The sequence below is a fragment of the Ailuropoda melanoleuca genome, chromosome 9 (assembly GCF_002007445.2).
Source record: "Ailuropoda melanoleuca isolate Jingjing chromosome 9, ASM200744v2, whole genome shotgun sequence".
In the NCBI taxonomy this organism is placed as follows: Eukaryota; Metazoa; Chordata; class Mammalia; order Carnivora; family Ursidae; genus Ailuropoda; species Ailuropoda melanoleuca.
In genome coordinates this window covers 48,618,951-48,646,094 of record NC_048226.1, presented here as the reverse complement: position 1 = coordinate 48,646,094, position 27,144 = coordinate 48,618,951, and the positions used below count along the sequence as shown (strand labels likewise).

Below are 27,144 nucleotides of genomic sequence, written 5' to 3'. Positions count from 1 at the left end.
CCCTATCAGGTCCACCAGCCAAGATTTCCACCTGCAGTATTTTATTATCTGGAAAAGTCAACTTCTTAGTCAGACACAGATGTTATATAGTTGGGGGTTCTGTGTTCCTTACATGACATGACATCAGATCTCCCTTCTGAAGGAGATTTTTCTATTGCTAAATTTTTCTATTGTTATCACCGTACCTACATCACTAGCTTCTCCAAGATGGGTTTTTCTTAATCTATTTTTTCTTCTTAAAAGTGATATATGGATAGACAATAAGTTGTACTTTAACATCATCTTTACTATCCCATAATTTAGCTCTTCAATAGCTCTTGTCTAATTACTGCTTTTCAAAGACCATCATAAACTGGGTCTAACTTGAAAATTAACTCAACAGGTGCAAAACCAAACTGATGATCATAATCCCCAAACCTACTTCTTTACTATGTTCTTTTCACTGTATCACCATCTGTGCAGTCGCCATGAAAGGAAACTTGGGATCTTTTCTTGATTTCTGCTTCCCTTCCACTCTCACATCCAGTTGGTTCTCTAGCCTGGGGGATTCTACTTTTGCCTTCTTACGAATCCTTTACCCACTAGCTCCATTTCTACATCCCAGCCTGAGTTTAGATTATTATCCCTGACTTCCTTACCTCCAGTCATCCAATCCATCTTTTCCAATGAGGATTGTGCCCAAACTTCAAATTCATCAGGCCTCTACCCTGCTTTCAAGCCTCTGATGGTTTTCCTTTTATGTAAAAGGAAAAATAATTAATTTGGCACTGCATTCAAGAGCCCTTGATTCTGTCCCCGATTTGCTCTTCACAATGGAAAGGCCATCGATGTCCATGGTTGCGCACTTCAGATGATTCCCGCTCCGTTATAACTAGCGCTTCCTCCTTCCTCCCAAACACCAGCCCCCATCAGGGCTAAAACAGCCTGATTATCTGTGTTTCTAGCACATGCCAGTTACCAGCGGCCTTACACAATAATCACAGTTAATAATCAAATTAGGAACTAGTCGTAGGGATTAATTTATTGAGATGAGAATAAGTCCCCTCAGAATGACACTGAGAGTTTACCATGATTTCTGCTATTATTCTGCCCTTAAGTGTCTGGTTCAAATGTATCTCTTCTACTCTTACTGACTCTGCCTTGTTGTAAATGGCAATGTCATATTTGAATATAAGTTATTTGTACCTTTACTTGTTATCTCACATTTTGTGGCTTTTATATACTTTGATGTACTTTCATGCATTTTTCTTTCATTTCTCTTCCTGTTCTGCTAGTCCACAGAATATGAAATCTTTGCATAAGAGCAAGACCACATGCTTTTAACTATGTTGTGAAAATATTTACTAATCATTTTCCCCCAAAACTAAGTAACATCAGAGGACTTTAACCTGTGAAGAAGTTAGGTCAGAATCTGTTTTAAATTTGCTCCTAATATGTTATGTTGAAATATTGAGATAGCTTAATGAAAAAATTTTTTAAATAAAAGTTCTTATCAGCAGAAAGCTTACTTGGCTCCTTGTCATCAAACCTTCCTGACAGTTCAAGTAGAGACAGGGTAGACAAAAAAATCTCTTTAGGGCTCAAAATAATTTGAAACTCACAGACAGGAGGGTGGGCTGAGTCATATCTAAATCTAGGATACACCAGGATATCAAGACTTCCTACATTTTTCAGAAGGGATGGAGATCTCCTGTCTCTAAGCCCAATACCCCCTTGTTTGACCAACATATTAGTTAAAAATAAACAAAGAATCAAAAACAACCAAGAGGAGGTACAGCTGTTGACAACATTCTTCTCTTTGAGAGCAGTTTCAAAGTTTCAGGAAACAATTTCTTGGTTGAGGGTACCGTGAACACCAGGAGCAAATGTTTCGCTGCACAGTGACAGATGTCTAGAGAGTGAACAACCTTTCTTAGAGAGAACTTTAGTATGTGAGTTAATCAAAAGGTTAGCACCTAACTGGCTTTGTGTTTATCCTGAAGGAGTCAAGCCTCAAGGAGGAAAAGCAGCTGGACAGGTAATAACTCCTGGGGATGGGCCTTAGCCAGACTGCTCCAGGAATCTGGAAATAAGAAGTAAAAGGCTGGGAATCCTAGATTGAAGAAGACCATGCATAAAAATGAAACAGTCTGAACCATCACAGATCAAGAAGAAAAACAACAACAACAACAACCACAAAAACCCAATCATTTCAAAATTGGTATCTCATTTTCTTTGTCCTTTCTATGGAATATCTCATTAATATTTATGATGTTTTAATAGTATTTGCCTCATTTTGAAAAAGACAATTCTCTAGAGTTGGTTTCCATTGTTACCAATCGATGAGAAAGCTGGGGTAGGCTTTTAGCTACCTAGAAAGACAATGGAATCACCCAATTGTGATTCGTCTGAACCGTAGCCCCAGAGTCTAAGTCTTTAAGCATGTGATTCAATCATTTTAATGCAAGCATCCCATTACCTTGTCTGAACTCTAACATTCTTTAAATGGGTGTTTTTCAAACTATGTATCAGGACCCATTAAGGGGTCATTAAATCATTTTAATAGCTTGGGACCCATATTTTTGAAAACTAAAATGAAATCGAATTAAGCAGAACAGAAAACAACTTTCCTCACACATGGAAAGGGCAATGTAGTCGTCAGGATAAGATAACCTATACTGATATCTAAGTGCCTTTAACACAATAGACTTCCCTATCCCTTACACAAAGCCAGTTCAGGTTAATTGAGCCTCTTCTGTCTTATAGCCTCAGAATATGCAGCATGTCATCTCCAAGTCAGGGTGTCACCTCTAGCAGCAAAGAAGTGTTTGAGGCCCATACAAGGTCTATGTAAGAGCCAAGCCTACAAGTGGCTTGTATCACATCCACCCACATTTCATGGGCCAGCCCTCGGTCATGTGTCCAGTCGAACTTAAGGAAGGCTGCACAGTGCAGTCCTCTTAGGCAGGGAAAAGAAGGTGGAAATGAAATTTATATCCCAGCACTCTATTTGCACCCACTCTTCACTGAGTTCAGCATTTGTGAGCTTCTGTGGAATATGTAACTTAGATATTTTAACAAATACCTCACCTTTTCTGGAATATTAAGCAGCACTTTAATTTTATTTTTCTGAAAAAAAAGATACTCTCTGTCATCTTTGGACCAAAAACACAAGTTTTTAAAAATATTTTGGATTTTCCTGTCAAGTTAATTAAACTGATATTGAGCATCTGCCAGTGAATCAGGCCCCACGGAAAAATCAAAGATGCATGAGACAGCAGTGCTTCTCATTTCTCTATCATCTGTTTCTAGATCAGCATCATTTCTTCTGCCATGCGCTCCCACTGAGCTACACCACAAAGCCTCAGACAACCACACTTAGAGACTGTCTTTTGCCCTAAAAATTGGGAATATGCAACTGTTCCTAGTCTGAGGAAAAATTGTCACCTGATTGGGAAGAATTGTTCTTCTGCTGAAGCGTTGTGGTGGGCTAGAGTACTCGTCTCAGCTTTGTATTCTTTTTTTTTTTTTAAGATTTTTATTTATTTATTCGACAGAGATAGAGACAGCCAGTGAGAGAGGGAACACAAGCAGGGGGAGCGGGAGAGGAAGAAGCAGGCTCATAGCGGAGGAGCCTGATGTGGGGCTTGATCCCTTAACGCCGGGATCACGCCCTGAGCCGAAGGCAGATGCTTAACCGCTGTGCCACCCAGGCGCCCCTCAGCTTTGTATTCTTTTTGCTCAGCCTCTGTGGACTCTGTATCCATTGTCCCTTAGTCTTCACAGCCTTGGTACCTACCTCTAACTAGGTGCTGCTGTGGACTGAACTGGCTCTCCCCCCACTGTCCAATTCATATATTGAAGCCCTAATCCCCAACGAAGATAAGGATTTTAGGAAGCAAATAAGGTTAAATGAGGTCATAAGGGTGGGGTCCTAATTGGGTAAGACTGTGGCCTTATACAAAATGGAAGGGACGCCAGGGAGCTCTCTCAGCACACAGGCCAGCCCACCCGAGGGAAAGACCACATGACCTCACAGGGGGAAGGCAGCAGTCTTCGAGCCAGGAAGAGAGCTCTCACCAGAACCTAACCGTGCTGGCACTCTACTCTAGGACTTCCAGCCTCCAGAACTGTAAGAAAACGTGTTTGTGTTGCTGAAGCCGCCTACAGTATGGTGACCGCGCAAACAGACTAAGACAGGTGCCAACCTTGGATAATCAATAATGGTACATAAATGTTAAGTGTCTCCTTCTCTGTGCAGTTTCCCCCCACCTATCCAAGCCGAGTTCTTTCCTCCCATCTTTCTGTTGTCAGAGGACCTTGCATACGCACTGCCTGCATCACACTGTATTGTTACTAGTTGTGTACACATTCTCATCTAGTAAAATATAAGTTCCTGGAGAAGAGAGATCAGTCCAAAGTTAATGCCTAATGGTGGGTAAACATGAAATAACCATAAGAGGCAAACATTATTAACTCCATTTTGCAAACAAGAAAACAAGTTCTGGCATTACTGAGATCTTGCTGTAAGCAGTCAGTGGAACAAAGATTTGAACCAATGTCTGTCAATCTCCAAGGCACATTTTCTTTTAATATTAAATTTCAGCCTTCCTCTCATCCCTTTCCCTCTATTTTGTCAAAATTCTGCACTTGGTTCCTGAACACCAGCTCTGCCTTCACCACTGAATCATCTCTTCATTACTTACTTCCTTGCTTTTCCACCATTTCTGCCCCTTAAATCCTGTCAGCTTTCTATGTCCTGGGTCCTTAACCCATTGTCATCTACCCACATTTTTGGAGTTGACACCCTGATTAAAACAATGCAGTATGATAATATTGAGTGACTCTGTATTTAATTATTTAACAATGCTTTCCTAGTGGGCTAGTTATAATAACATAGCTAATGAATCAATTTAATTAGAGATAAACAAATTTGTTCGTTTTCCTTTTAAGATTAATCTGATTCTCTTTTTCATTGTATTTATTACTACAAAATAACATGAAATCTTTTGTTAAATCACTTAAAACCATTGGGTTTATGTTATCAGGCACAAAAAATGTTTGCTATCACAAGTCTTTAATTACTTTTCCCACTCATACTAGGCACTCCCAAGTAATATATAATGTGAATTTATTAAACTATTGCAAAACAGAGAAGAGCAAAACAGCAGACTTTCTTAAAAGTCATCATATTTTGATGATTCAGACAGAGCAGCAATATAAATAGATTAATAAAATTAAGAGTGATTCATATTCATTCTCTGGTTCAATTAGCTTCACTAAAGAAAGCATGATCCCATTCTAAGGCTAAAAGAAGATCTTTTGTAGCTGAAATTTTAAATATGCCACTTTAAAACATGTGCTTTATTTAAATTGGATTGACTGTCCTTAAAGCATAAGACCTTAAAATATTTATGAGGCATTTTTGGTTGAATGCAATCCATAGCAAGCCATATTGGCTATAAAAAGTACATTAAAAATACTAGTAATAACCCATAATATTATTTTCAAGATAAATCTTTTCCTGATCAGTGATAATGTTGTCTCATTCTTTGAGTTACCATCTTTATTTAGTAAAAGATCTCCAAGTTTCAGCTCAAAGATGTTCTCACACCAGGGTTCCAAATAAGTTAATAGCCTGTTTAAGAACTGTCAGAGCTAGACAGTAAAAATTGAAGCCACATTTCAATTAAGTTTGTTCAAGTCGAGCATTTAGGCTTTTCCAGACTCTAGAATCAGAGGCTTCACAGGAAAAAAAAAAAAATCAAGACCCACTAAATTTCCAAACTACCCTATCAAATATATTCACTGTATTTCAATATGCCAAAAGAAGATTCCATGGTGTAAGATAAACTCCTAAGGCAATATAATACAAAATGAATAACAGCCTAGATCCATTGATTCTAGTGTTAAAAAAAAAAAAAAAGAAAGAAAGAAAGAAAGAAAGAAGGAATGAGTATAAAGGGACTGGCATTGTATTGACTTCTATTTATTTTTATAAGGGTTGTTAGTCCCAGGCCAGTTGCCCCTTAATTGCTCAGCAAGGTCTTGGGTGGCTTTCTGCTCAACTTGTGTGTTCCCATGGAATACATTCTAATTGCAGGTATTGGCTATCCATGAATCATGTAAATCTCATTCTATGAAAAGCCACAAGTAAGCTTCTCCTACCAGGAATACACTCATTCCAATGACCTGTTATTCTAGATTATTCACACTGCTGCCTTCTTCAGTCATTCAAGGTATATCTTTTGCTTGTCTACCAGATGCTGCTGTATTTAACATGGGAAAAACAAAGTGAGAAGAAACAGTTCTCACTCTCAACAAGCATACAAGATGACAAGCAGTTGTTCAATGTGTCAGGACTTACTGTGCTTTGATCCTTACAACAAGTGCCTTGTAGGGTAGGTGTCACCATCCTCATTTACAGATGGGGACAACAGCAAAAATAAAGGGTAAATATGAAGTCCAAGGCCACGGAGCAAATCTGTTACAGAACTTGTATTCATACCTAGGGTAGTTTTATCTAGTCCCCAAACCTATGGGCCTTTAATTATTCCTTTCTGCTTTCCTTTATCCGTTTAAATGTACAGTCGACATTTAAAAATGGATTTGTTTGTTGTCTTCCTGAAACCATCCTTATCTGTTCTTCTTAAAAAATGACTTTACTATCTAGTAGGCTAAGACTTTACTACATTTGATCTCTTTTACAAAAATAATGCTTTTTTGAAATATTTTAGGCACTCAAATACCATACAGGGTCTTGTGCCATAAATATGTTTTACTTCCCCAACATGTGAAGAGAATAGGTCCACAGGGAGCACCCCCAAATGAGCCCCATTCTTCAGGCCAGTCATAGGGGGTAAAACAGCTGAGATTAGAATGAGTGTGGTCATGAAGAAGCACGTCCTGAAGAAGAGCCAAAAAGGACTCACAGTCATTCTAGAATCTGAGGAGTGATTTTTAACATGCCAGGAAGAAGTGAGTCAATAAGGAAGAATGTAAATCAAAAGGGTACAAGTGAAAGGAAAAACACAGTCACTTTTATGTAAATCGAAAGGTCTGCTTTTGCCAAAAGGAAATTCTGGGAAAGATCTCTCCTGGACATCAGCAAAACACAGGCAAGTTCTCATTTGTTTTCATCCTTCTGTCAGGAACAATTTTCCCAGACCAGTGGGGCATGTAGGACTAGAATGGAAATGGATGGATTGAAATTTGTCTTTGCCGTGAAACCATGAAAGGTACAAAGAGACATTTTTGGTTTTCGCCTTCCTTTTTTCTTGAGAAATTTTCAAAACTGGTGTATGAGCTGGACTAAACTCTGAGCTAAGACTAAATCCTTTCTAGACCATTTTAAGATGTAAATAGTAAACTGGAAGCCAAGAAATCAACCATTTTTTATTTTGTTAATCTTCCGTAACAATGGAAATTAGCCCATTTTATTTTTACAAAAAAGGTTTTCTTTATAAAAAGTAATGGTTTGTGGTGGGGTTTGATAGTACTAATAATAAGTAAAATAATAAGCTAAACTTTGATAGTATTAATAGATTATAAACCTTTTTTAGAACTAATTGTCAAACTGACATTTCACTTTTGACATATTACTTAATTTCTATTTTAACGCATATAATTTGAGATCTTTTACCCCCAAGTAACTTTATCAAAGAGTGGATGGCACTTAAAAAGTAAATTATCCACACATTTTTGGAAATCTGAGAAGTCTTTTATCAAAATCCTCCTAAATATTTTCAATATTTTTTTCTAAAATGCCCATTCTTCTGTCAGAAAATTACTTAAAGTCTCAATTTATTCCTGTAATGGAGCCCGTGTTTATTTTTTACTGCTGTTGCAACAAATGACCACAAGCTTAGTGGCTTAGATGACATAAATATATTATCTCACAGTTCCATAGGTCTGAAGTCCAGCATGGGTCTCACTGGGACAACATGAAGTGCTGGCAGGCTGTGTTCTTATCTTGAGACTCTAGGGAGAATCTGTGTCTTGCTTACGTAGATCTGGACGGACGTCAGTGTTACACAGTTTGCAAGACTGAGATCTTTGCTTCCTTGCTGGCTGTAGCTGACAGGTACATTAGCTCCTAGAGAAGGTCTTTGTCTGCAGTCTTTGCACGTGGCCTCTTACTTCCCAGAACCAGCAACAGGATGTGGGGTCTTCCCATGCCGTCATCTTGGACCACAACTGGAAAATGTTTCACCTTCAAGACCTCATATAATTAGATCGGGTCCATGGAGATAATCCAAGATAATTTCCCTATTTTATGATCCTTAAACTTAATCACATCTGCAAAGTTCTTTTTGCCTTGTAAGGTAATATATGCACAGGTTCTGGTGATTGGGATGTGAGCATCTTTGGGAGACCACTATTCTGCCTGCCGCAGCTCCTCCACTGTAAAGGAAAACTGGATTCCTTCAGATGATCAGCTTTTCCAGTAACTCTCGAATTAAAATGGTCATTGCCCCAAATTTATAATATTTCAGAACCAGTAGATACAGTAAAAATCCACCTTTTCTTGTTGCCAGTTAGTCTTTGCTTGTCCAGAATCCTTTAATTTTTCTTCCCAATTTTTGTGTATGTTTCTATTCCTATTCTTATCATGATGATTTTACTTAATTTCAGGGAGTTCCCCTTCACGCTTGGAATTCCTGAAACCAGTAGACTACTGGCCCAATACTCAGATATCACAGTTCCTGGATGAAATCCAACATGTTTTTACCCCTATTCAATTTTAATTCAGCCATACTCTAGTACCTACAATTTTTAGACTCTTTTAGTCTTAAATATTAAATTGTAAATTCTTTCTCTCTAACCCTTACTGTTGAGTTTCCACTGCCAATCCTGCACTACTACCAAGGCTTCTCTGTAATTCCATCCAGTCTTCCCAGTCAAACTTCTCTCTACTCTCATCATCATTTATATCAGACTCATTAATTTTAATCAGACCAACCTCATTCGTTAACTTATTGATCAAGTTGTTATTTAAAACCTGTTCTCAGGGCACCTGGGTGGGTCAGTTGGTTAAGTGTCTGACTCTTGATCTCAGCTCAGGTCTTATCTCATGGCTGTGAGTTCAAGCCCCACACGGGGCTCCATGCTAGGCGTGGAACCTACTTCAAAGTTAAAAAAATAATAATAATAAAATAAAATATATTCTCTGCTAGACATTGTGTTGGTCAATGCAGATTTTGCAGAGACAGTTCAGTTGTTCCTGATCTGTTTACAATCTGGTTTTACTTTCCTTCCTACTCACCCCGATCCTCATGAAAATTTCAACTGTTTATTCACAAGTATTCAAACATTTTTTGACTACTTAACTTTGTACTAATGCTACTGTATAATTATTTCCCCAATAAAGGTTCCGTGCTTTCCTAAGTCTTTAATTAGGCAAAACAATAAATATTAGGTGGTTAAATAAGTAAACATGGGCAAACCCTAAAAATCTACTTTCTCTTTTTGAATTCCCTGACTTTCTGAATAAAGTTGTCAAAAAGTGACATCACCAAACCTGAATTATTTGATGACCAGGACATATGTCAGCCTTTGCTAGACCAATACTGCTCACTAATTCATTTAATTAGTTAACTTACTACTCTTTTTACATTGATAACTGCATATTGTTTCTGCTTTTCTTATCCCTATATACAACCCATACTGTATATCACAGAAAAAATGAAGATCACCAGGTACAAATTCTCTTAATTTCTATCACTTACTTCTCTCCAAATTTACTTATAATGGCAGTCCCTACTTTCTAGGCTAACTCTGCCACTCACTTGAATCCACTTTATGAACACTGCCACTTCCCAAGTGTCTATCCTTGCTCCATCAATTACCTACATTTTCCCGCATCTTCCATGTCTTCTACACTGTTGGCTACAAGTCTGATTGTCTCCTATTCTAATAAAAATTTCCCCATTTGTTTCTTTTATTCCCTTCACTACTAAATACTTCATGGAAATATTCATTACTTATGAAATTCACTTTCCTCTATCTCATTTCTTTCTTAATCCCTTAAGATCTTATGCCTGCCCATAAAATATCATTGCAACAATTATTTAAAAGGTCATTTAGAATCTATTGGTCACTTCTCAGTTCTCATCCAGCTTGACCTCTCTATAAAAAGATGCTATTAATAATCCTGCTATATTTGAAACTCTCCCTTGGCTTTCATGTCGGTGTTGTACCTTTCTGATTGCTCATATGAGCAGCATTCCACATTTATGACTGCTCCTGCTAAGTCCTTCACTGACTCCTTTCTTTCTGTCTGTCCCACATCCAATCCTCCATAATGACCTCTCCGTCTGTGCCTGGTCCAGAGGAGACTTCTTCCATATATACAGTGTCAGTGAATATCTCTGAGCTGATTACTCTTGAGTCTCTATCTCCAGTCCTGATAGCTTAACAGATGCCCCATATTGAATCTTTAAGCAAGCTCTCTCAACCTTTGCAGGGCTTGGTTGAAGAGTACTAATGGAAGCTGACATACCATTTTTCTAAATATGTTAAAATTATAAATCCATCTAACAAACTGCTAAAAATATGTATAGTTGATTCTTCTATCCTGACAAGTATTCCTCCATAAAAACTTGGAAGGCCAGGTTCAAATTTAAACCTCTCATGTTTCTGGGAATTCCTCTCCAGAATAACAGAAGGGGGTAACCATTCTAGATTTGTCCCCTCTCCTTTTCTTTTTTACCTTCTGGCCCTATCCAATACCACATAGGGCCTCATGTATAAGCATGTGGACCTCCATGCCTCAGGTGAAGGATTCAACCATATCCTTGCAACCTTTGATCATCTCTTGGGCCTAAGGGAGGTACATCAGAGGATGGACCCAATGAGGAGGGCTGCATCAATCCCAGAAGTGGGCTTGGAGCTATTTTATCATGACATGAAAGGGTCTCAGGAACCCAGAGTTGATCTATTCATGGGCAGTGGACTCCAGGGCACATCCCTCTTGGAGCTGTGAAGTCCTCGCCAAGGGCAAGCATATCCAAACCAGACACCTCTCAGTTGTGGGTCCCAGGGAAAGGACTCCTTTGCCAGGATCTAAGGACAGGACTGCAATTATTACCTGCCAATCATCTCTGAGAATGTTATAGTGGTGTATCCAATTTTCTTTTTTTTTTTTTTCCCAATCTGATCTTATCTCACCAGGATTATTCTTTCTAATCCTGGTCCTCTCCACTATGGTCCTATGCATGTATCCAATCTACTTACTCACACAGGTCAGAGAAGTCAAAGTCATCTTCAACCTCATCACATCCCTCTCCCCTCATTGATATGGTCACCCACAATATTGCTCATCTCTGAAATGCGTTTAGCCCTTTTCTTCTTTCCAACTTCAATTCCATTGCCCTAGCTGGGACATTCATTTTCTTTCCTGAGTAGGCTCTCAACTAGTCTTTCTCTTTATGATCTCTTGACTCTCTAGTCCATTCTTCTAATTCAACTCATCTTTCAATAGGTCGGATAATGACACATCCCTCCTCCAAATTTTCATTGGTTTCTCACTGCCAACCAAAAATATTTTTAGCATGTCATCATATGCTTTTTACATAATACCTCACAGATTCCTACTCTGGCCATACCGGCTAATTTATGATGCCAACATCTAAATACTTTTATACTATTTTTAAAACTTTTCTTCTCCTAGCTTAGAAGAACTTTCTATTAGGTTTACTCAAAAGCCATCATGTCAAGAAACCTATCCTGATCCTACTTTCAGAATTAAATCAGTTCTCCCTCTACTTTTAATTCATCTTGATCATCCCTCTACTCCTCCATTCCTCCACCCATCAAGTCATTCAACAAAAGTTTATTGAAAACCTCCAGTGAACCAGGCACTCTGCTCTGTCCTGTGAGAGTTTCTGCTCTCATGGAGCTCAGGTTAATGGAGAAGACAGATATTAATCAAATAATGACCCCAAAATATAAGGAAAAAGTGACATGAACTAAGAAAAAAGCTCTGTAAGAAAGGAGAGTGTTTTGTGAGAATGCATAACTAGTTTTTCTTGGACAGTTGGGATGAACTTGGCTGAGGAATTGACAGGGAAACTGAGATCTGAGGGGCTACTAGGAGTTAATTGGATGAAGAGGGAAGAAACATCACAGGTAGAGGGGCTGAGAACGCAAAAAGCTTCATGACGGGAGTGACGATGGCTTATTTAAGGACCTGAAAGAGAGTTAAAGTGAAGAAAGCAAGGGCTGAATGATGTGAAAGAATCTCTTGTGACAAGGAGTGTCCATCTAGATTTTGTCCTAATTCTAACAGAAATGGAAAACCTCTGATGAGTTTTATGCAGGGAGGTGACACAGTTTTGTAAAGAACTTTCTGGTGGTAATCTGGAAAATTATCAGAGGATGACAGAACAGGATGCAGACTAACCATTCTTAAAACTACTGTAGCTCAGGTGAGAATTGGTAGCTAGGGTTGTGGTAGTGATAAAAGAAGTGTACATATTTGAGAAATATTGAGATCATGAAATCATCTAGACTTAGGGATGGTTTGATATAGTGGGTGAGAGAGAGGAAGATGTCAATGTTTTGCGATTATGCCTAATGAGTAGTGGTACCATCCACCAAGACAGAACACTGGAAGATCAGGTATAAGAGAGAAGATTCTTTCAGAATGGGGAAACTTCTGTTTAAGGTACACCTAAGACCAGGGGAGAAGTCTGTGTTTGATGTAAATTTGAGATTCATTGGCCTAAAAATTTAATTTCTTAGAAAATATATAGTATCAGAGGGGATAAGAGCCAAGGACTCTTGGCTTGAGGAATATCACCACATAAAAACCTATAAGGTATGAATTTTTGTGTGCAGGGGACGGGGTTGGTATGGAAGGGGGTGCACCTGTGAAGAAGTCTGGGAATTTTTTCGGCTTTGATTTATACTTACATATGCTCTGTGTGTCTCCCCCACTGAAAATTCCTTAAAGATAGAAAGGATATCTTACTTATACTTATAGTACCCCCCCCCCGCACCGTGTCTAGGAATACCATTAATGATATGATGCTTGAATTGAATGCTGGTGACATTTTGACAGTGATTATTTTCTTCTTGTAGAAAAACACTGTCTTTTCAATCTGGAATCATTTGTATTCATTTAATGTTTTAAAATGTAATTCAAAACTTTTTAGGCTATGGTTTAGGATAATTACTTTCAAAGAAAAGTTGCACTTTCATCCTACTCATAAGAGAATGAGGAGAAGGTCATAGCGTTATCTTTCTCTTTGTTTTGCTCATGAGCAAAAAGCAGTCTTCTGAACTGATTTTCAATGTGGCTGTCACCAAAACTTGAAACTTTCATAAACTAAAAACATGAAATCTAACAATTTAAATTTTCCAGAAGTCATAAACTTCATTCTAGGTCAATTCCATTGCAAAATAACTCTGAAAGGTGATCTTTTTTTAACACTTTCAACAACAAAATGCTTTTGATCTTAAATAGGGTAGTTTATATACCTTCTATTACATCATCTTTTCAGATAAATAAAAATTTTCTAACTCTGGGGTCACACCTGCATGTCAAGCCAAATCTAGGGAAATATACTGTGAGATTAATTATATCTGCTTAAAATATTCTCTTGTCACCTTGATCTTTCATAATTTTCATACACCGATCTTAATGTTCAGTTTTCTTCTCTATTTCTAATTATTTCTTATCTGACTCCTTCCTCCAAAACCAAAATTACGTGCAAAAGAAGATGCCATCTGAGATCTCTAAAGCAGAATGACATGAGTAATATTTTGCAAAATATTCTGTTGATGCCAGAGATTGAGAGTGACATTATATATGGTTTTTTTTGTATGTGTTGAGCTGAAACTTTTCCCCTCCTTGATAATTCTTGATCAGATTTATGTAAGAATGTAAATAGTGTGTATTCACTTTCAAGGTTAACAGTTCCCTGTCCCCAAAGCAGATCACTGACAAATGAAGGCAGCGTTTATTACTTCGTCCCTGGAAGAAATTCATAATCACCAATGTCTAGTGAGTAAGTGCCTATTTGCCCAAACAATAAGCTTGTAAAAATTTAGTCTCCAAGAATCGGTTCTATGTGTTCTTTATCCTATTTATGTACTCTTACTACATTTTCAGTTCACTAAATTCAGGCCAGGGACCTCATGGCACCTCCAGTTTAATGTTCTAGCAAGGGACTCAGTGTATGAGTGTGAGAATACCATTGAGTTACAAGGAGTCTTAAAAAAGGAGGGGAACCAAGAAGCTAGACTAGCTGCATTATCTGAGGCACATATGCTGAAGGAAAAAGAACACAGACTTTCAGTGGTTAGTGAATACTGACCTTAAATTACTGGCTCACAAATTAGACAATAATTAGAGACTTCCACTTGTATTTTGCCTATATTTCACTTTGTAAGACTTTAATGGCTCATTGGTTTTTCCTACATGAAATACTAAGCATCCTGACAACCACGTTATTATTCCAAGCTGTTCTGGTCTAAAAAGGACTAGTCCTGCTCTTCCAGATAATCTCTGACTATATCTATTAGTACAAGCTTTCAGGAAATGAAGCTCCTTACAGAGATTAGGGGAACATTTGAGCAAAACAAAAGATAAAAAATTATTGAGCAAAATATCACAAACATATGATAATTCCAAATAGTAATAAAACAGTACTTCCCATAAAATGTGTATATGTTTCGGGCTTTCTGAGGCAGCAAAAAATCCAATTGCTGGATTCAAATGTTTTTCACCTTTTACCAGATGCTTTATCTTAGGCAAATCATTTCACCCTTTTTAGCCTCAGTTCTCACATCTGCAAAATGGTGATAAAAGTATTTCTGATAATTTATGACAAAATCTATGGTTGTTTTAAGGATTAAAGCAAGAAAAAAACATCTAAGTGCCTTGCATAGTGCGTATCATAAGTATTCAATAAAAGTAACTGTATTAGTAAACGGGGAATTGAAACAAACAATTAAACTTTATAATAAGCAATTTATAAGTTATACTTCAAGCCAAATGACAGAAAAGGACCAAAAATTAAGGCATAGCCAAAGATATTACTAACAAAGTTATTAAACCACAAAGAGCCAATATAAATAATCAACAACATAGAATGCAAGACAAATGATAAGAAGTAGGACAAAAGGGAACTATAATCTGATTTTTCCTTTAAAAAAGTAAATGAACGGAGATGTACTGTATGGTGACTAACATAATATAATAAAAAATCATTTAAAAAAAAAAAGTAAATGAAGCTATCATGTTGAGAATAGATCTTGGTGAGAACAGTATAATAGTGGCAAGTATATTTCTCTCTCATTTGAAAAAATTTCAGAGGTAAGCATTCCAAGGCCAGTTTGAAGGTCTCATAAGACATTAAAGACCCACTTTCCTTCTGCTATCCTTCTTTATAATCCTTTGAACATTGATTCCAGTCTCAAAGTCACAAGGCGGCTACTGGATGTCTGGCCATCAAATCCACAATTCCAGCAGGAGGAAGTAGGGAAGGCAAAATCAACAGGTACCTTCCTTAAGAAGTCTATCTGAAAGTCCCACCCACCGCCTTTCATTTACGTTTCTTGTTAGCCAGGTTTAGGGACATGGTCACATCTAACTACAAAGGAGAGTGAAGAAGGTGGTTTTCAGACAAAACATATTGCTGCCCAAATTAATATCAGGATTCCATTATTTAGTTAAAAAGGTGAGCTAAAAGCCTCTGCTCCAAATCTTAGGCCACATAGAAATATATTTGGAGGGAAATATACTCTTAACAAGAGTATATTTCTTACAAGTAGAAATAAAACAGAAAACAAAAAAAGTAAAATTAACAAATTCAAAAGCTCTTTTTTTTTTAATCAAAGAAAAAACATCTGATGAGGTTCATCGGTGACCCAGAGGGAGTGAGACAGAGAAAATGAATGAGATTGAGAGGGAACAAATTTTAAAAAATTATGAAAAAAGAAATCTGATACAACCAAAGTTATTGGACAGATTTTTTAAGTGTATGGAAATGTTATAAATAAAATTGAATAGTAATTTTGAAAATTTGAGAAATTTATGATATTCATGGAGAATATAGATCCCAAAACTGAGTCAAGGAAAAAAATTAAAAAAAAAAAGTAGAAAAAGTCTAAATAGATCAATAAACATGATATTTAAAATCCTATAAAAGAATTTTCTTCAAAAGCCTTGTGATTCACTGTTTTATAATCAAATTATTCAAAACTTTCAAGAAAAAGGTAAATCCCATTCTTTTTAAATGTTCCATAGAATAATAGGGGAAATTTTTAAATTAATATAAATAAAAAATGCAATAGTGAAATTACCCTATTAACAAATCCTAACAAAAGATAGTGACAAAAAATAAAACTATCTGCCTTTTAAAAATAGATAAAATCCTAAATGATTTGATAGCAAATAAACCAAGCAATATAGGAAAAAGAGAGTTCAACTATAATATTAAGAATCAATATAATTAATTCTCCTAATAGGTCAAAAGAGCAAAATCAAAGATCATTTTGATAGATGATCTAAAGGCAATTGAGAAATTTAATATATATTCATGTTACAAAAAAAAAACAACAACAAAACAATGCTTAGCAAAAGGGAATTGAGGAATAGTTTCTTAACCTGATATAAACATCTATGTCATCATAATAACTGTCATCATGCTTAATGTTGGAATAGAAAGTAATTCCATTTAGAGTTAAGAATAAAGCAAAGGTACTCAATTCACTGTTAGTATTTAACATCTTTCTGGAAATGCTAAGTAATGCAATCAGAAAATGAAATGAGGTCTTACAATTCTGGAAAGAGAGGAGCAATTTTTTAAATCTTAAAATGATATGATTTATCCACATGGAAAAAAAGTCAAGAGAATTACCTGAAAAACCATTAGAACTAGCAAGAGATTTCATTAAATTGGTCACATAACGAACTCAATAGCTTTCTTACATACTAACTTCAATCTAAGTTCCTTGGTAAAAAAAAAAAAAAAAAAGAAAAGAAAGAAAAAAGAAAAAGAAAAGAAAAAGTCCTTTTTCACCACTGAAATTCAGTTCCTAATAAGTTAAAATATGACAGAAAATAAAGTCTATATCAAATAATAAGCAAAATAGAAGCTACCCAGGAATAGACCTCTCTCTATGGAGAAAACAATAAAATATTTACATCTATCTATCATCTATCTATCATCACCTATCTATCTATATCTTATATCTGTGTAATGTATTTATAGATTTCAACTTTTCGTCAATTTGTGCAAAATACCAAAATAAACCTTTCATAATTTATTGACCTGTAACTAAAATGTAAACTACATGAAACAAAATTCAGCTGTTTCAGTCATCATCTTGATGACTTTTGGTGAAAAAGCAGAGTAATGCAGCCACCACCACATTCCAACTTTGGAGCTTTCAAAAGTTCCTCCATGCCCTCTTCCAGTCACCCCCTCCTTCTCTCCACATCTTCCTGGACTTGCTACAGCTTTCTCTTTCCTAGAGTTTCATGTAAATAGAATGGTATACAATGTAATATTTTGTGTCTAGCTCCTTTTGCTTAGTATAATGATTCTGAAATGTATCCACATTGTTGCATTTATCAGTAGTTCATTCTTGTTTTATTCCTAAATAGTATTCCATTGTATAAATAGACAACAGTTTGTTTATCCATTTCCTAGCTAACAGGCATTTGGGTTATTTTAATTTTGGGCTATCATGAATAATGCTGCTGTGAATATTAGTGGATAAGTCCTTGTATGGACTTTCTGTTTAAATTTTTTTTTTAAGATTTTATTTACTTATTTGTTTGAGAGAGAGAGTATGAGCAGGGAGAAGGGCAAAGGAAGAGGGAGAAGGAGACTCCCCTGTGAGCAGGGAGCCCAATGCGAGGCTCGATGCCAGGCTCGATCCCAGGATGCTGGGATCATGACCTGAGCTAAAGGCAGACACTTAACTGACTGAGCCACCCAGGTGCCCCTCTGTTTAACTTTCATTAAGAAACTACCAAACTATTTTCCAAAGTGACTCTGATTTTGAAGTTCCACTAGCAATATATGAGATTTCCACTTATCCCCCCAAGTCTTTTTAATTTTAGCATTTCTAAAGATGTGCTATGTAATTGTAGATTTAATTTAAATTTCCTAATGGCCAAAGATGTTGAACACTTTGTCATGTATTCACTGATTATTTATATCTTTTTAAAATGCTCATTTTTTGTTATTCTTTTGTCTTTTTAATATTGAATTATGAGAGTTCTCTAGAAATTCTGGATATAAATTTTTGGCCAGTTATGTGTTTTACAAGTATTTCTCTCTGTCTGTGGCTTGTCTTTTCATTCATTTCTTTAATTGCATCTTTTGATAAGCAAGTCAAATTTTGATGTCCAATTTATCATGTTTTTCTTCTATGATTCATGATGTGGGTATCCTGTCTAAAGACTTTCTCTTATATTCTCTTCTAGCATGTTTTCTAGCTCTTATGTTTTTAGTTCTTATGTGTAGTTCTATAATTCATTTTGAATTAATATTGGTGTAACATGTAAAATAAGAATCGAGTTTTCATTTTTTTCCAAATATACTGAAATAATTTATGTTTAAACTTCACTAAGTTATTCTAAAGGTCATCTGGAACAAGAAACATGTGAGAATAGGCAGTACCATTCTGAAGAAGAGCAACAAGGGGTATATGCTCTTTCTGGAATGAAAGGCAGTATACGGCTACAGTCAATTAAGTCATGGTCAGACAGGTTAGCACAACAGAAGAAAGCCCAGAACAGAACCAAATATATGTAACAATGTAAAAATGATAAAGGTGGCAATTCAAATGCAATAGCCACAGTTATATTCAATAAGTGATACTGAAATAGCTGGCTTACTATTGAGGGGGGAAAACCCAACATTGTGCGATAAATTTCAAATAAAAATAAAATTCCAGGTAGAGAATTACATAATCTTGAGGACAAGGGAATGCCTGTCTAATCTAAGCATTTATTCAGTCAACAAATATTTGTCAAACAACTTTCATGTACCCAGGCAGGGCTTTACACATCTTTACAGACACCGGGGACTCAGCATGGGTGAACAGACAATGTTCCTGTTGTCTCTTTGGAGCTTTAACATTCCGTGGTGGGGAAACTAAAAATAAACATAATATGCTAACACATAAAGAAACAGTCAAATGATATAATACCAAAGAAAATCACTGATAGTTTATATGATTTACATTCACAAAACCAAGAAGGGACAGAGCTAGGATTCAAAAAAGTTTTGTCTGACTCCAGATATTTAAGTATGAATATTTGTGCTGAGTCATAAGCCCTAAATATAAATAACAATTATCTCTGTGTATATAAATATTTCTTCTTTGCATATTTATGCTTGAATTCCTCCCCCCATGGTGCATGTATTGCTTGTGTTAAAAAAAAAAGTGAATAAACACCTATATGATACTTACATTGTATTTTGCCAGACTCTTACTAAATACTTTGCACGTGATAATTCATTTAATCCTTATATGATATTCCTCATTTCACAGATCAGAAACTGAGGCACGAAGCATTGAAGTGACTTGTTCAAGGTCATGCAAGAGCTTTTGAAAGACTGACAGCTTTTAGAGAATGAATTTTGAATGTCTAGATCAAGAGGATAAGCCGTTTAATCACTCCTTCCACTTGTGTTGATTCTACCTGTTAAATTACTGAAAACTTTGTCTCATTATCTCTTACTTGTTCTAGGTCAACGAGTCTCACATTGAAATCACACACACACTGGAATCACCTGGAGAACTTGAAAACCAACTAGGTCCCATCTTTAGAGATTCTGATTTAATTAGTGTGGTCTAGGCATCAAACTTTTAGAATCTCCTAGATAATTCTTATGAGTAGCCGGGGTTTGAAAACTAGGTGAACAAAAGGGAAGCATTCTATCCCCTAAATGTTCTTTTGATTTGATTAAATCTCTTTATTATATATCACTTTATTTGACTGAATACTTTGATCAACTTCCAATTTTTTAACAACAAATGTTTGTATATAATCAAAATCAAACATTTTTATACAATCAAAATCACGTTTGTATACAATCATTTGTTGAATAAAACTTTCCATTTGCACATCCATATATACATACAAATACCTACTTTCAAAAATTGAAAGTTGATCAAAGTATTCAAATATCTTTTGGCATTTGTGCCAAATTTAAAATTTGATTTAGTATAAAGTTCACGGAAAACTTTTTTTTTTTAAGCTGAAGTGTAGTTGACACACAACGTTACATTAGTTTCAAGTACACAACATAGTGATTCAACAACCCACTACATCATGCTGTGCCTACCACAAGTGTAGTAGCTACCATCTGGAAAACTTATTTGAGAGAAGAGATTCTCATTCTTTGTTGAGTCTCATTCTTGTTTCATCAAGAAGATCATCGGAAGTTAGAAATAGTTTTCACCTGGAACAGTTTCACTTGGAATATCTATATTTTTTAGCCTACTATGCTATAGCATGTGATTTCTTAATGCTGTTATATAAATTTCTAACACTCTTTCTACATTAGTATTGATAGGATTGGGCACATAGAGAGCTAATTTCACAAAATGAAACTTGAGGAAATTATCAGGCAGCCTTCTGCCCAATAATAGAGATGTTATAGGTAGAAATTCTGTGAGTGCTTGAAGCATTTACATAATTATTTGTTTTCTCCTTCACTTTGCTTTTATTACATTGGTATATAAGCATTTTAAATTTTTATCTTAAATTATGTGTGAGAAATGTGAGTTAATCGTGCAATGCTTTGCCTTTTGTATCCAGACAATTATTTAACATCTGTTTCATCTTCTATACCTGGAACATTCCATGCAGTCATATAATGCTAACAGTGTTGTATCCAAATAAATTCATAATCTTTTCCCAATATTGAGATCTCATAAATCTGAGGTCTACATTTTTTTCAGATGTTTTTACGTTAAAATGTATTCTATTGATCTGAAATTTGTTCTTTTTTCAAATATTTATAAATGATTTTTTCAAAGATTTATTTATTTTAGAGAGAGAGAGAGAGAAAGCCTGGTTTGGGGGGGGTAGAGGGGGAGGTAGAGAGGGCATCTCAAGCAGACTGCTTGCTGAGGTTGGAGCCCAGCACAGAGCCTGGCATGCGCTCAGTCTCATGACCCATGAGATCATGACCTGAGCCCAAATCAAGAGTTAGACTCTTGGAGGAATCAAGATTGGAGCCTCGTACTGGCCAGTAATAAATGAATTGAGCTATTTTTCTCTTACAAATAATTTATGGCAACAGCAGAGTGAATTCAAATATAAGACCTAAGTCTTGGAGAGGAGGTTAAGATGGCAGAGGAGTAGGGGACCCCTTTTTCAGCCGGTCCCCTGAGTTGAGCTGGATAGGTACCAGACCAGCAGGAACATCCACGGAATCAGCCTGAGACGCAGGAAGATACATCTGGATCTCTACAAATGAACATCTCCAGCTCTGAGTATCGAGGTACGAAGTGGGGAGCCGTGAAACCGCGCACAGATATCGGAAGCTAAACAGAAGGGGGAGGGAGCCGCCGTGTCAGGGCGCCGGGAAGCGGTAGCCACCTGCACGGGGGAGCGGACAGACCGCGGACCCGCAGGCTTGAGACAGCAGACTGAGAAGGGAGCTCCGGGAGCGCACGCGGGACGGCTGGCGGTTGGCGGGTCACCTGCACGGGGGAACAGGCGGACTCGCGGACAGCACCCGCGAGACAGCAGACTTAGAACGTGAGCTCCAGGAGCGTGCGCGCAGGGTGGCTGGCGGGCCACCTGCACCGGGGAGCGGGCGGACCGCGGACCCGCACTCTGGAAACAGCAGACTGAGTCCGTGAGCCGGGAGCGTGCGCCACCAAGCATCTCACGGAGCTCCGGAGCTCCGGTGTGCTCACTGGATCGAGGCTGAGACCGGGAGCTCCGGGAGCGTGCGCGGGGCGGCTGGCGGCTAGCGGCTGGAGGGCGACCTGCACGGGGGAGCAGGCGGACTCGCGGTCAGCACCCGCGAGACACCAGACTGAGACGGGGAGCTCCGGGAGCCCGCGCGGGGCGGCTGGCGGCGGGCGGGGTTGGAAACACAAAGGACAGAGACGTGCCGGCCCTGGAAGTGAGGGCTGGGACGCCGGGTGTGGGGCGCACAGCCCGGGATGCTGCAGGGTTGAGCAGCACCAACAGAAACAGAGTTAAAGTGGCCAGAACATCAGTGGAGAACGATCCGCGATCCCTCTGTTCTGAGACAGAGGCTGAATTTCAGCCGCTGCTGCTCTCTCAGAAGAGGCATAGCAAACCGCCAGGGAAAGCCGCCAGAGAACAAAAGCCCGGAAATACCGGCTCACAGGGTGCCCATCCCCATCCCCCCTCGCAAGGGACACAGAGACTCTACCCAAACAGGGTTTTCTGAGTACCTGCAGGCAGGCCCCTCCCCCAGAAGGCAGGCTGAAAAATCAAGAAGCCCACAACCCGGAGCGCCTGAGTGGCGCAGTCACCAAGCACCTGTCTTCGGATTAGGGTGTGATCACAACGCTCCGTAAGGAGTCCTTCATCGGGCTTCTCCACCGGGAACCTGCTTCTTCCTCTCCCACTCCTCTGCTTGGGTTCCCTTTCTTGCTGACTGTCTCTCTCTCTCTCAAATAAATAAATAAACTCTTTAAGGAAGAAGCCCACATCCCTAAGATCTCTATAAAACAAGGGCGCACGGCCTGGGTCCCAGTCAACACTTGGGCTCTGGACAACCCTGCAATCTCTCTTCATCAGAATGACGAGAAGGAGAAGTCCCCCCCAGCAAAGAAAAGATAATGAGTCTGTGGCCTCTGCCACAGAATTGGCCTCGGCCACAGAATTAATACATATGGATGTATCCCAATTATCAGAAATGGAATTCAGAGCAACAATGGTCAAGATGATGAGTAAACTTGAAAAAAGCATCAGAGAAAGCGTTGCTGAGAATATAGAATCCCTAAGGGCAGAAATGAGAGCGAATCTGACAGAAATTAAAAATTCTATGAGCCAAATGCAGTCAAAACTAGAGGCTCTGACGGCCAGGGTCACCGAGGCAGAGGAACGCGTTAGCGAATTGGAGGATGGGTTAGTAGAAGAAAAAACGAAAATAGAAGCTGGTCTTAAAAAAATCCACGCCCACGAATGTAGATTACGGGAGATTACTGACTCTATGAAACGATCCAATGTCAGAATCATCGGCATCCCTGAAGGGGTGGAGAAAAACAGAGGTCTAGAAGAGATATTTGAACAAATTGTAGCTGAAAACTTCCCTAATCTAGCAAGGGAAACAAGCATTCGTGTCCAAGAGGCAGAGAGGACCCCATCCAAGCTCAACCAGGACAAACCTACGCCACGGCATGTCATAGTGCAATTCGCAAATATTAGATCCAAGGATACAGTATTGAAAGCGGCCAGGGCAAAGAAATTTCTCACGTACCAAGGCAAAGGTATCAGGATTACGTCAGACCTGTCTACAGAGACCTGGAATGAGAGAAAGGCTTGGGGGGGCATTTTTAAAGCTCTTTCAGAGAAAAACATGCAGCCAAGGATCCTTTATCCAGCAAAGCTGTCATTCAGAATTGATGGAGAAATAAAGACGTTCCAAAATCGCCAATCATTAACCAATTTCGTAACCACGAAACCAGCCCTACAGGAGATATTAAGGGGGGCTCTATAAAGGTAAAAAGGCCCCAAGAGTGATACAGAGCAGCAAGTCACAACCGATACAAAGACTTTAAAGAGAAATGGCATCATTAAAATCATATCTGTCAATAATCTCTATCAATCTAAATGGCTTAAACTCTCCCATAAAACGCCACAGGGTTGCAGATTGGATAAAAAGACATGACCCATCCATTTGCTGTCTACAAGAGACTCATTTTGAACCCAAAGATGCATTCAGACTTAGAGTAAGGGGATGGAGTACCATCTTCCACGCAAATGGACCTCAAAAGAAAGCTGGAGTAGCAATTCTCATATCAGATAGACTGGATTTTAAACTAGAGGCCATAGAGAGAGATACAGAAGGGCACTATATTATTCTTAAAGGAAGTATTCAACAAGTGGATATGACAATTATTAATATATATGCCCCCAACAGGGGAGCAGCAAGATACACAAGCCAACTCTTAACCAAAATAAAGAGACATATAGATAAGAACACAGTAATAGTAGGGGACCTCAACACCCCACTATCAGAAATAGACAGAACACCCTGGCAAAAACTAAGCAAAGAATCAAAGGCTTTGAATGCCATACTCGACGAGTTGGACCTCATAGATATATATAGAACACTACACCCCAGAACCAAAGAATACTCATTCTATTCAAATGCCCATGGAACATTCTCAAGAATAGATCATGCTCTGGGACACAAAACAGGTCTCAGCCAATACCAAAAGATTGAAATTATCCCCTGCATATTCTCAGACCACAACGCTCTGAAATTGGAACTCAACCACAAGGAAAAACCTGGAAGAAACTCAAACACTTGGAGGCTAAGAACCATCCTGCTCAAGAATGACTCGATAAACCAGGAAATCAAAAAACAAATTAAACAATTTATGGAGACCAACGAGAATGAATACACAACGGTCCAAAACCTATGGGATACTGCAAAGGCAGTCCTAAGGGGGAAATACATAGCCATCCAAGCCTCACTCAAAAGAATAGAAAAATCTAAAATGCAGTTTCTATATTCTCACCTCAAGAAACTGGAACAGCAACAGAGGGACAGGCCTAACCCACTGACAAGGAAGGAGTTGACCAAGATTAGAGCAGAAATCAATGAATTAGAGACCAGAACCACAGTAGAGCAGATCAACAGGACTAGAAGCTGGTTCTTTGAGAGAATCCATAAAATTGATAGACCACTGGCAAAACTTGTCCAAAAACAAAGAGAAAGGACTGAGATTATTAAAATTATGACTGAAAAGGGAGAGGTCACGACCAGCACCATTGAAATTGCAAGGATTATTAGAAACTTTTATCAACAGCTATATGCCAAAAAACTAAACAATCTGGAAGAGATGGAGGCCTTCCTGGAAACCTATAAACTACCAAGACTGAAACAGGAAGAAATAGATTTCTTAAATAGGCCAATTAACTATGAAGAAATTGAGTCAGTGATAAACAACCTTCCAAATAATAAAACTCCAGGCCCAGACGGTTTTCCTGGGGAATTCTACCAAACATTCAAAGAAGAAATAATACCTATTCTCCTAAAGCTATTTCAAAAAATAGAAACAGAAGGAAAGCTACCAAACTCATTCTATGAGGCTAATATTACCTTGATCCCCAAACCAGGCAAAGACCCCCTCAAAAAGGAGAATTACAGACCGATTTCTCTAATGAATATGGATGCCAAAATCCTCAACAAGATCCTTGCTAATAGAATCCAACAGTACATTAAAAGGATTATCCATCATGACCAAGTGGGATTCATACCTGGGATGCAAGCATGGTTCAACACTCGCAAATCAATCAATGTGATACATCATATCAACAAGAAAAGACTCAAGAACCATATGATCCTCTCAATTGATGCAGAAAAAGCATTTGACAAAATACAGCATCCTTTCCTGATTAAAACCCTTCAGAGTGTAGGAATAGAGGGTACATTTCTCAATCTCATAAAAGCCATCTATGAAAAGCCTACTGCAAGCATTATTCTCAATGGGGAAAAGCTGGAAGCCTTTCCCTTAAGATCAGGAACACGACAAGGATGCCCACTCTCGCCACTATTATTCAACATAGTACTAGAAGTCCTTGCAACAGCAATCAGAAGACAAAAAGGGATCAAAGGTATCCAAATCGGCAAAGAAGAAGTCAAACTGTCTCTCTTTGCAGATGACATGATACTCTATATGGAAAACCCAAAGGAATCCACTCCCAAACTATTAGAAGTTATAGAACAATTCAGTAAGGTGGCAGGATACAAAATCAATGCCCAGAAATCAGTTGCATTTCTATACACGAATAACGAGACTGAAGAAAGAGAAATTAGGGAATCCATCCCATTTACAATAACACCAAAAACCATGCGTTACCTTGGAATTAACTTAACCAGAGACGTAAAGGACCTATATGCTAGAAACTATAGATCACTTTTGAAAGATATTGAGGAAGACATAAAAAGATGGAAAAATATTCCATGCTCATGGATTGGAAGAATTAACATAGTTAAAATGTCCATACTACCCAGAGCAATCTACACTTTCAATGCTATCCCGATCAAAATACCGAGGACATTTTTCAAAGAACTGGAACAAATAGTCCTTAAATTTGTATGGAACCAGAAAAGGCCCCGAATCTCCAAGGAACTGTTGAAAAGGAAAAACAAAGCTGGGGGCATCACAATGCCGGATTTCGAGCTGTACTACAAAGCTGTGATCACAAAGACAGCATGGTACTGGCACAAAAACAGACACATCGACCAATGGAACAGAATAGAGAACCCAGAAATGGACCCTCGGCTCTTTGGGCAACTAATCTTTGATAAAGCAGGAAAAAACATCCGGTGGAAAAAAGACAGTCTCTTCAATAAATGGTGCTGGGAAAATTGGACAGCTACATGCAAAAGAATGAAACTTGACCACTCTCTCACACCATACACAAAAATAAACTCCAAATGGATGAAAGACCTCAATGTGAGACAGGAATCCATCAAAATTCTAGAGGAGAACATAGGCAACAACTTCTATGACATCGGCCAGAGCAACCTTTTTCACGACACATCTCCAAAGGCAAGAGAAATAAAAGATAAAATGAACTTATGGGACTTTATCAGGATAAAGAGCTTCTGCACAGCCAAGGAAACAGTCAAAAAAACTAAGAGACAGCCCACGGAATGGGAGAATATATTTGCAAAGGACACCACAGATAAAGGACTGGTATCCAAGATCTACAAAGAACTTCTCAAACTCAATACACGAGAAACAAATAAACAAATCATAAAATGGGCAGAAGATATGAACAGACACTTTTCCAATGAAGACATACAAATGGCTAACAGACACATGAAAAAATGTTCAAAATCATTAGCCATCAGGGAAATTCAAATCAAAACCACACTGAGATACCACCTTACGCCAGTTAGAATGGCAAAGATAGACAAGGCAAGAAACAACAATTGTTGGAGAGGATGTGGAGAAAGGGGATCC

The 27,144-nt window shown here is 38.1% G+C and overlaps 1 protein-coding gene across 4 annotated transcripts in view; it reads left to right on the top strand.

Annotated features, from left to right (window-relative positions):
- Positions 1-20,863, top strand: part of PEX2 (peroxisomal biogenesis factor 2) — a 50,908-nt gene extending 30,045 nt beyond the window's left edge. Inside the window, exons 3-5 of one of the 4 annotated variants that reach the window (XR_004627826.1) lie at positions 1,983-2,017; positions 4,092-4,205; positions 19,498-20,863. The gene's annotated coding sequence lies outside the window, so the exon portion shown is untranslated. Of the gene's footprint in view, positions 1-1,982; positions 2,201-4,091; positions 17,809-19,497 lie in introns of those variants that run through there. The other 3 variants (XR_004627827.1, XR_004627824.1, XR_004627825.1) reach the window with 3 other exon arrangements.
- Positions 20,864-27,144: the final 6,281 nt, after the last annotated feature.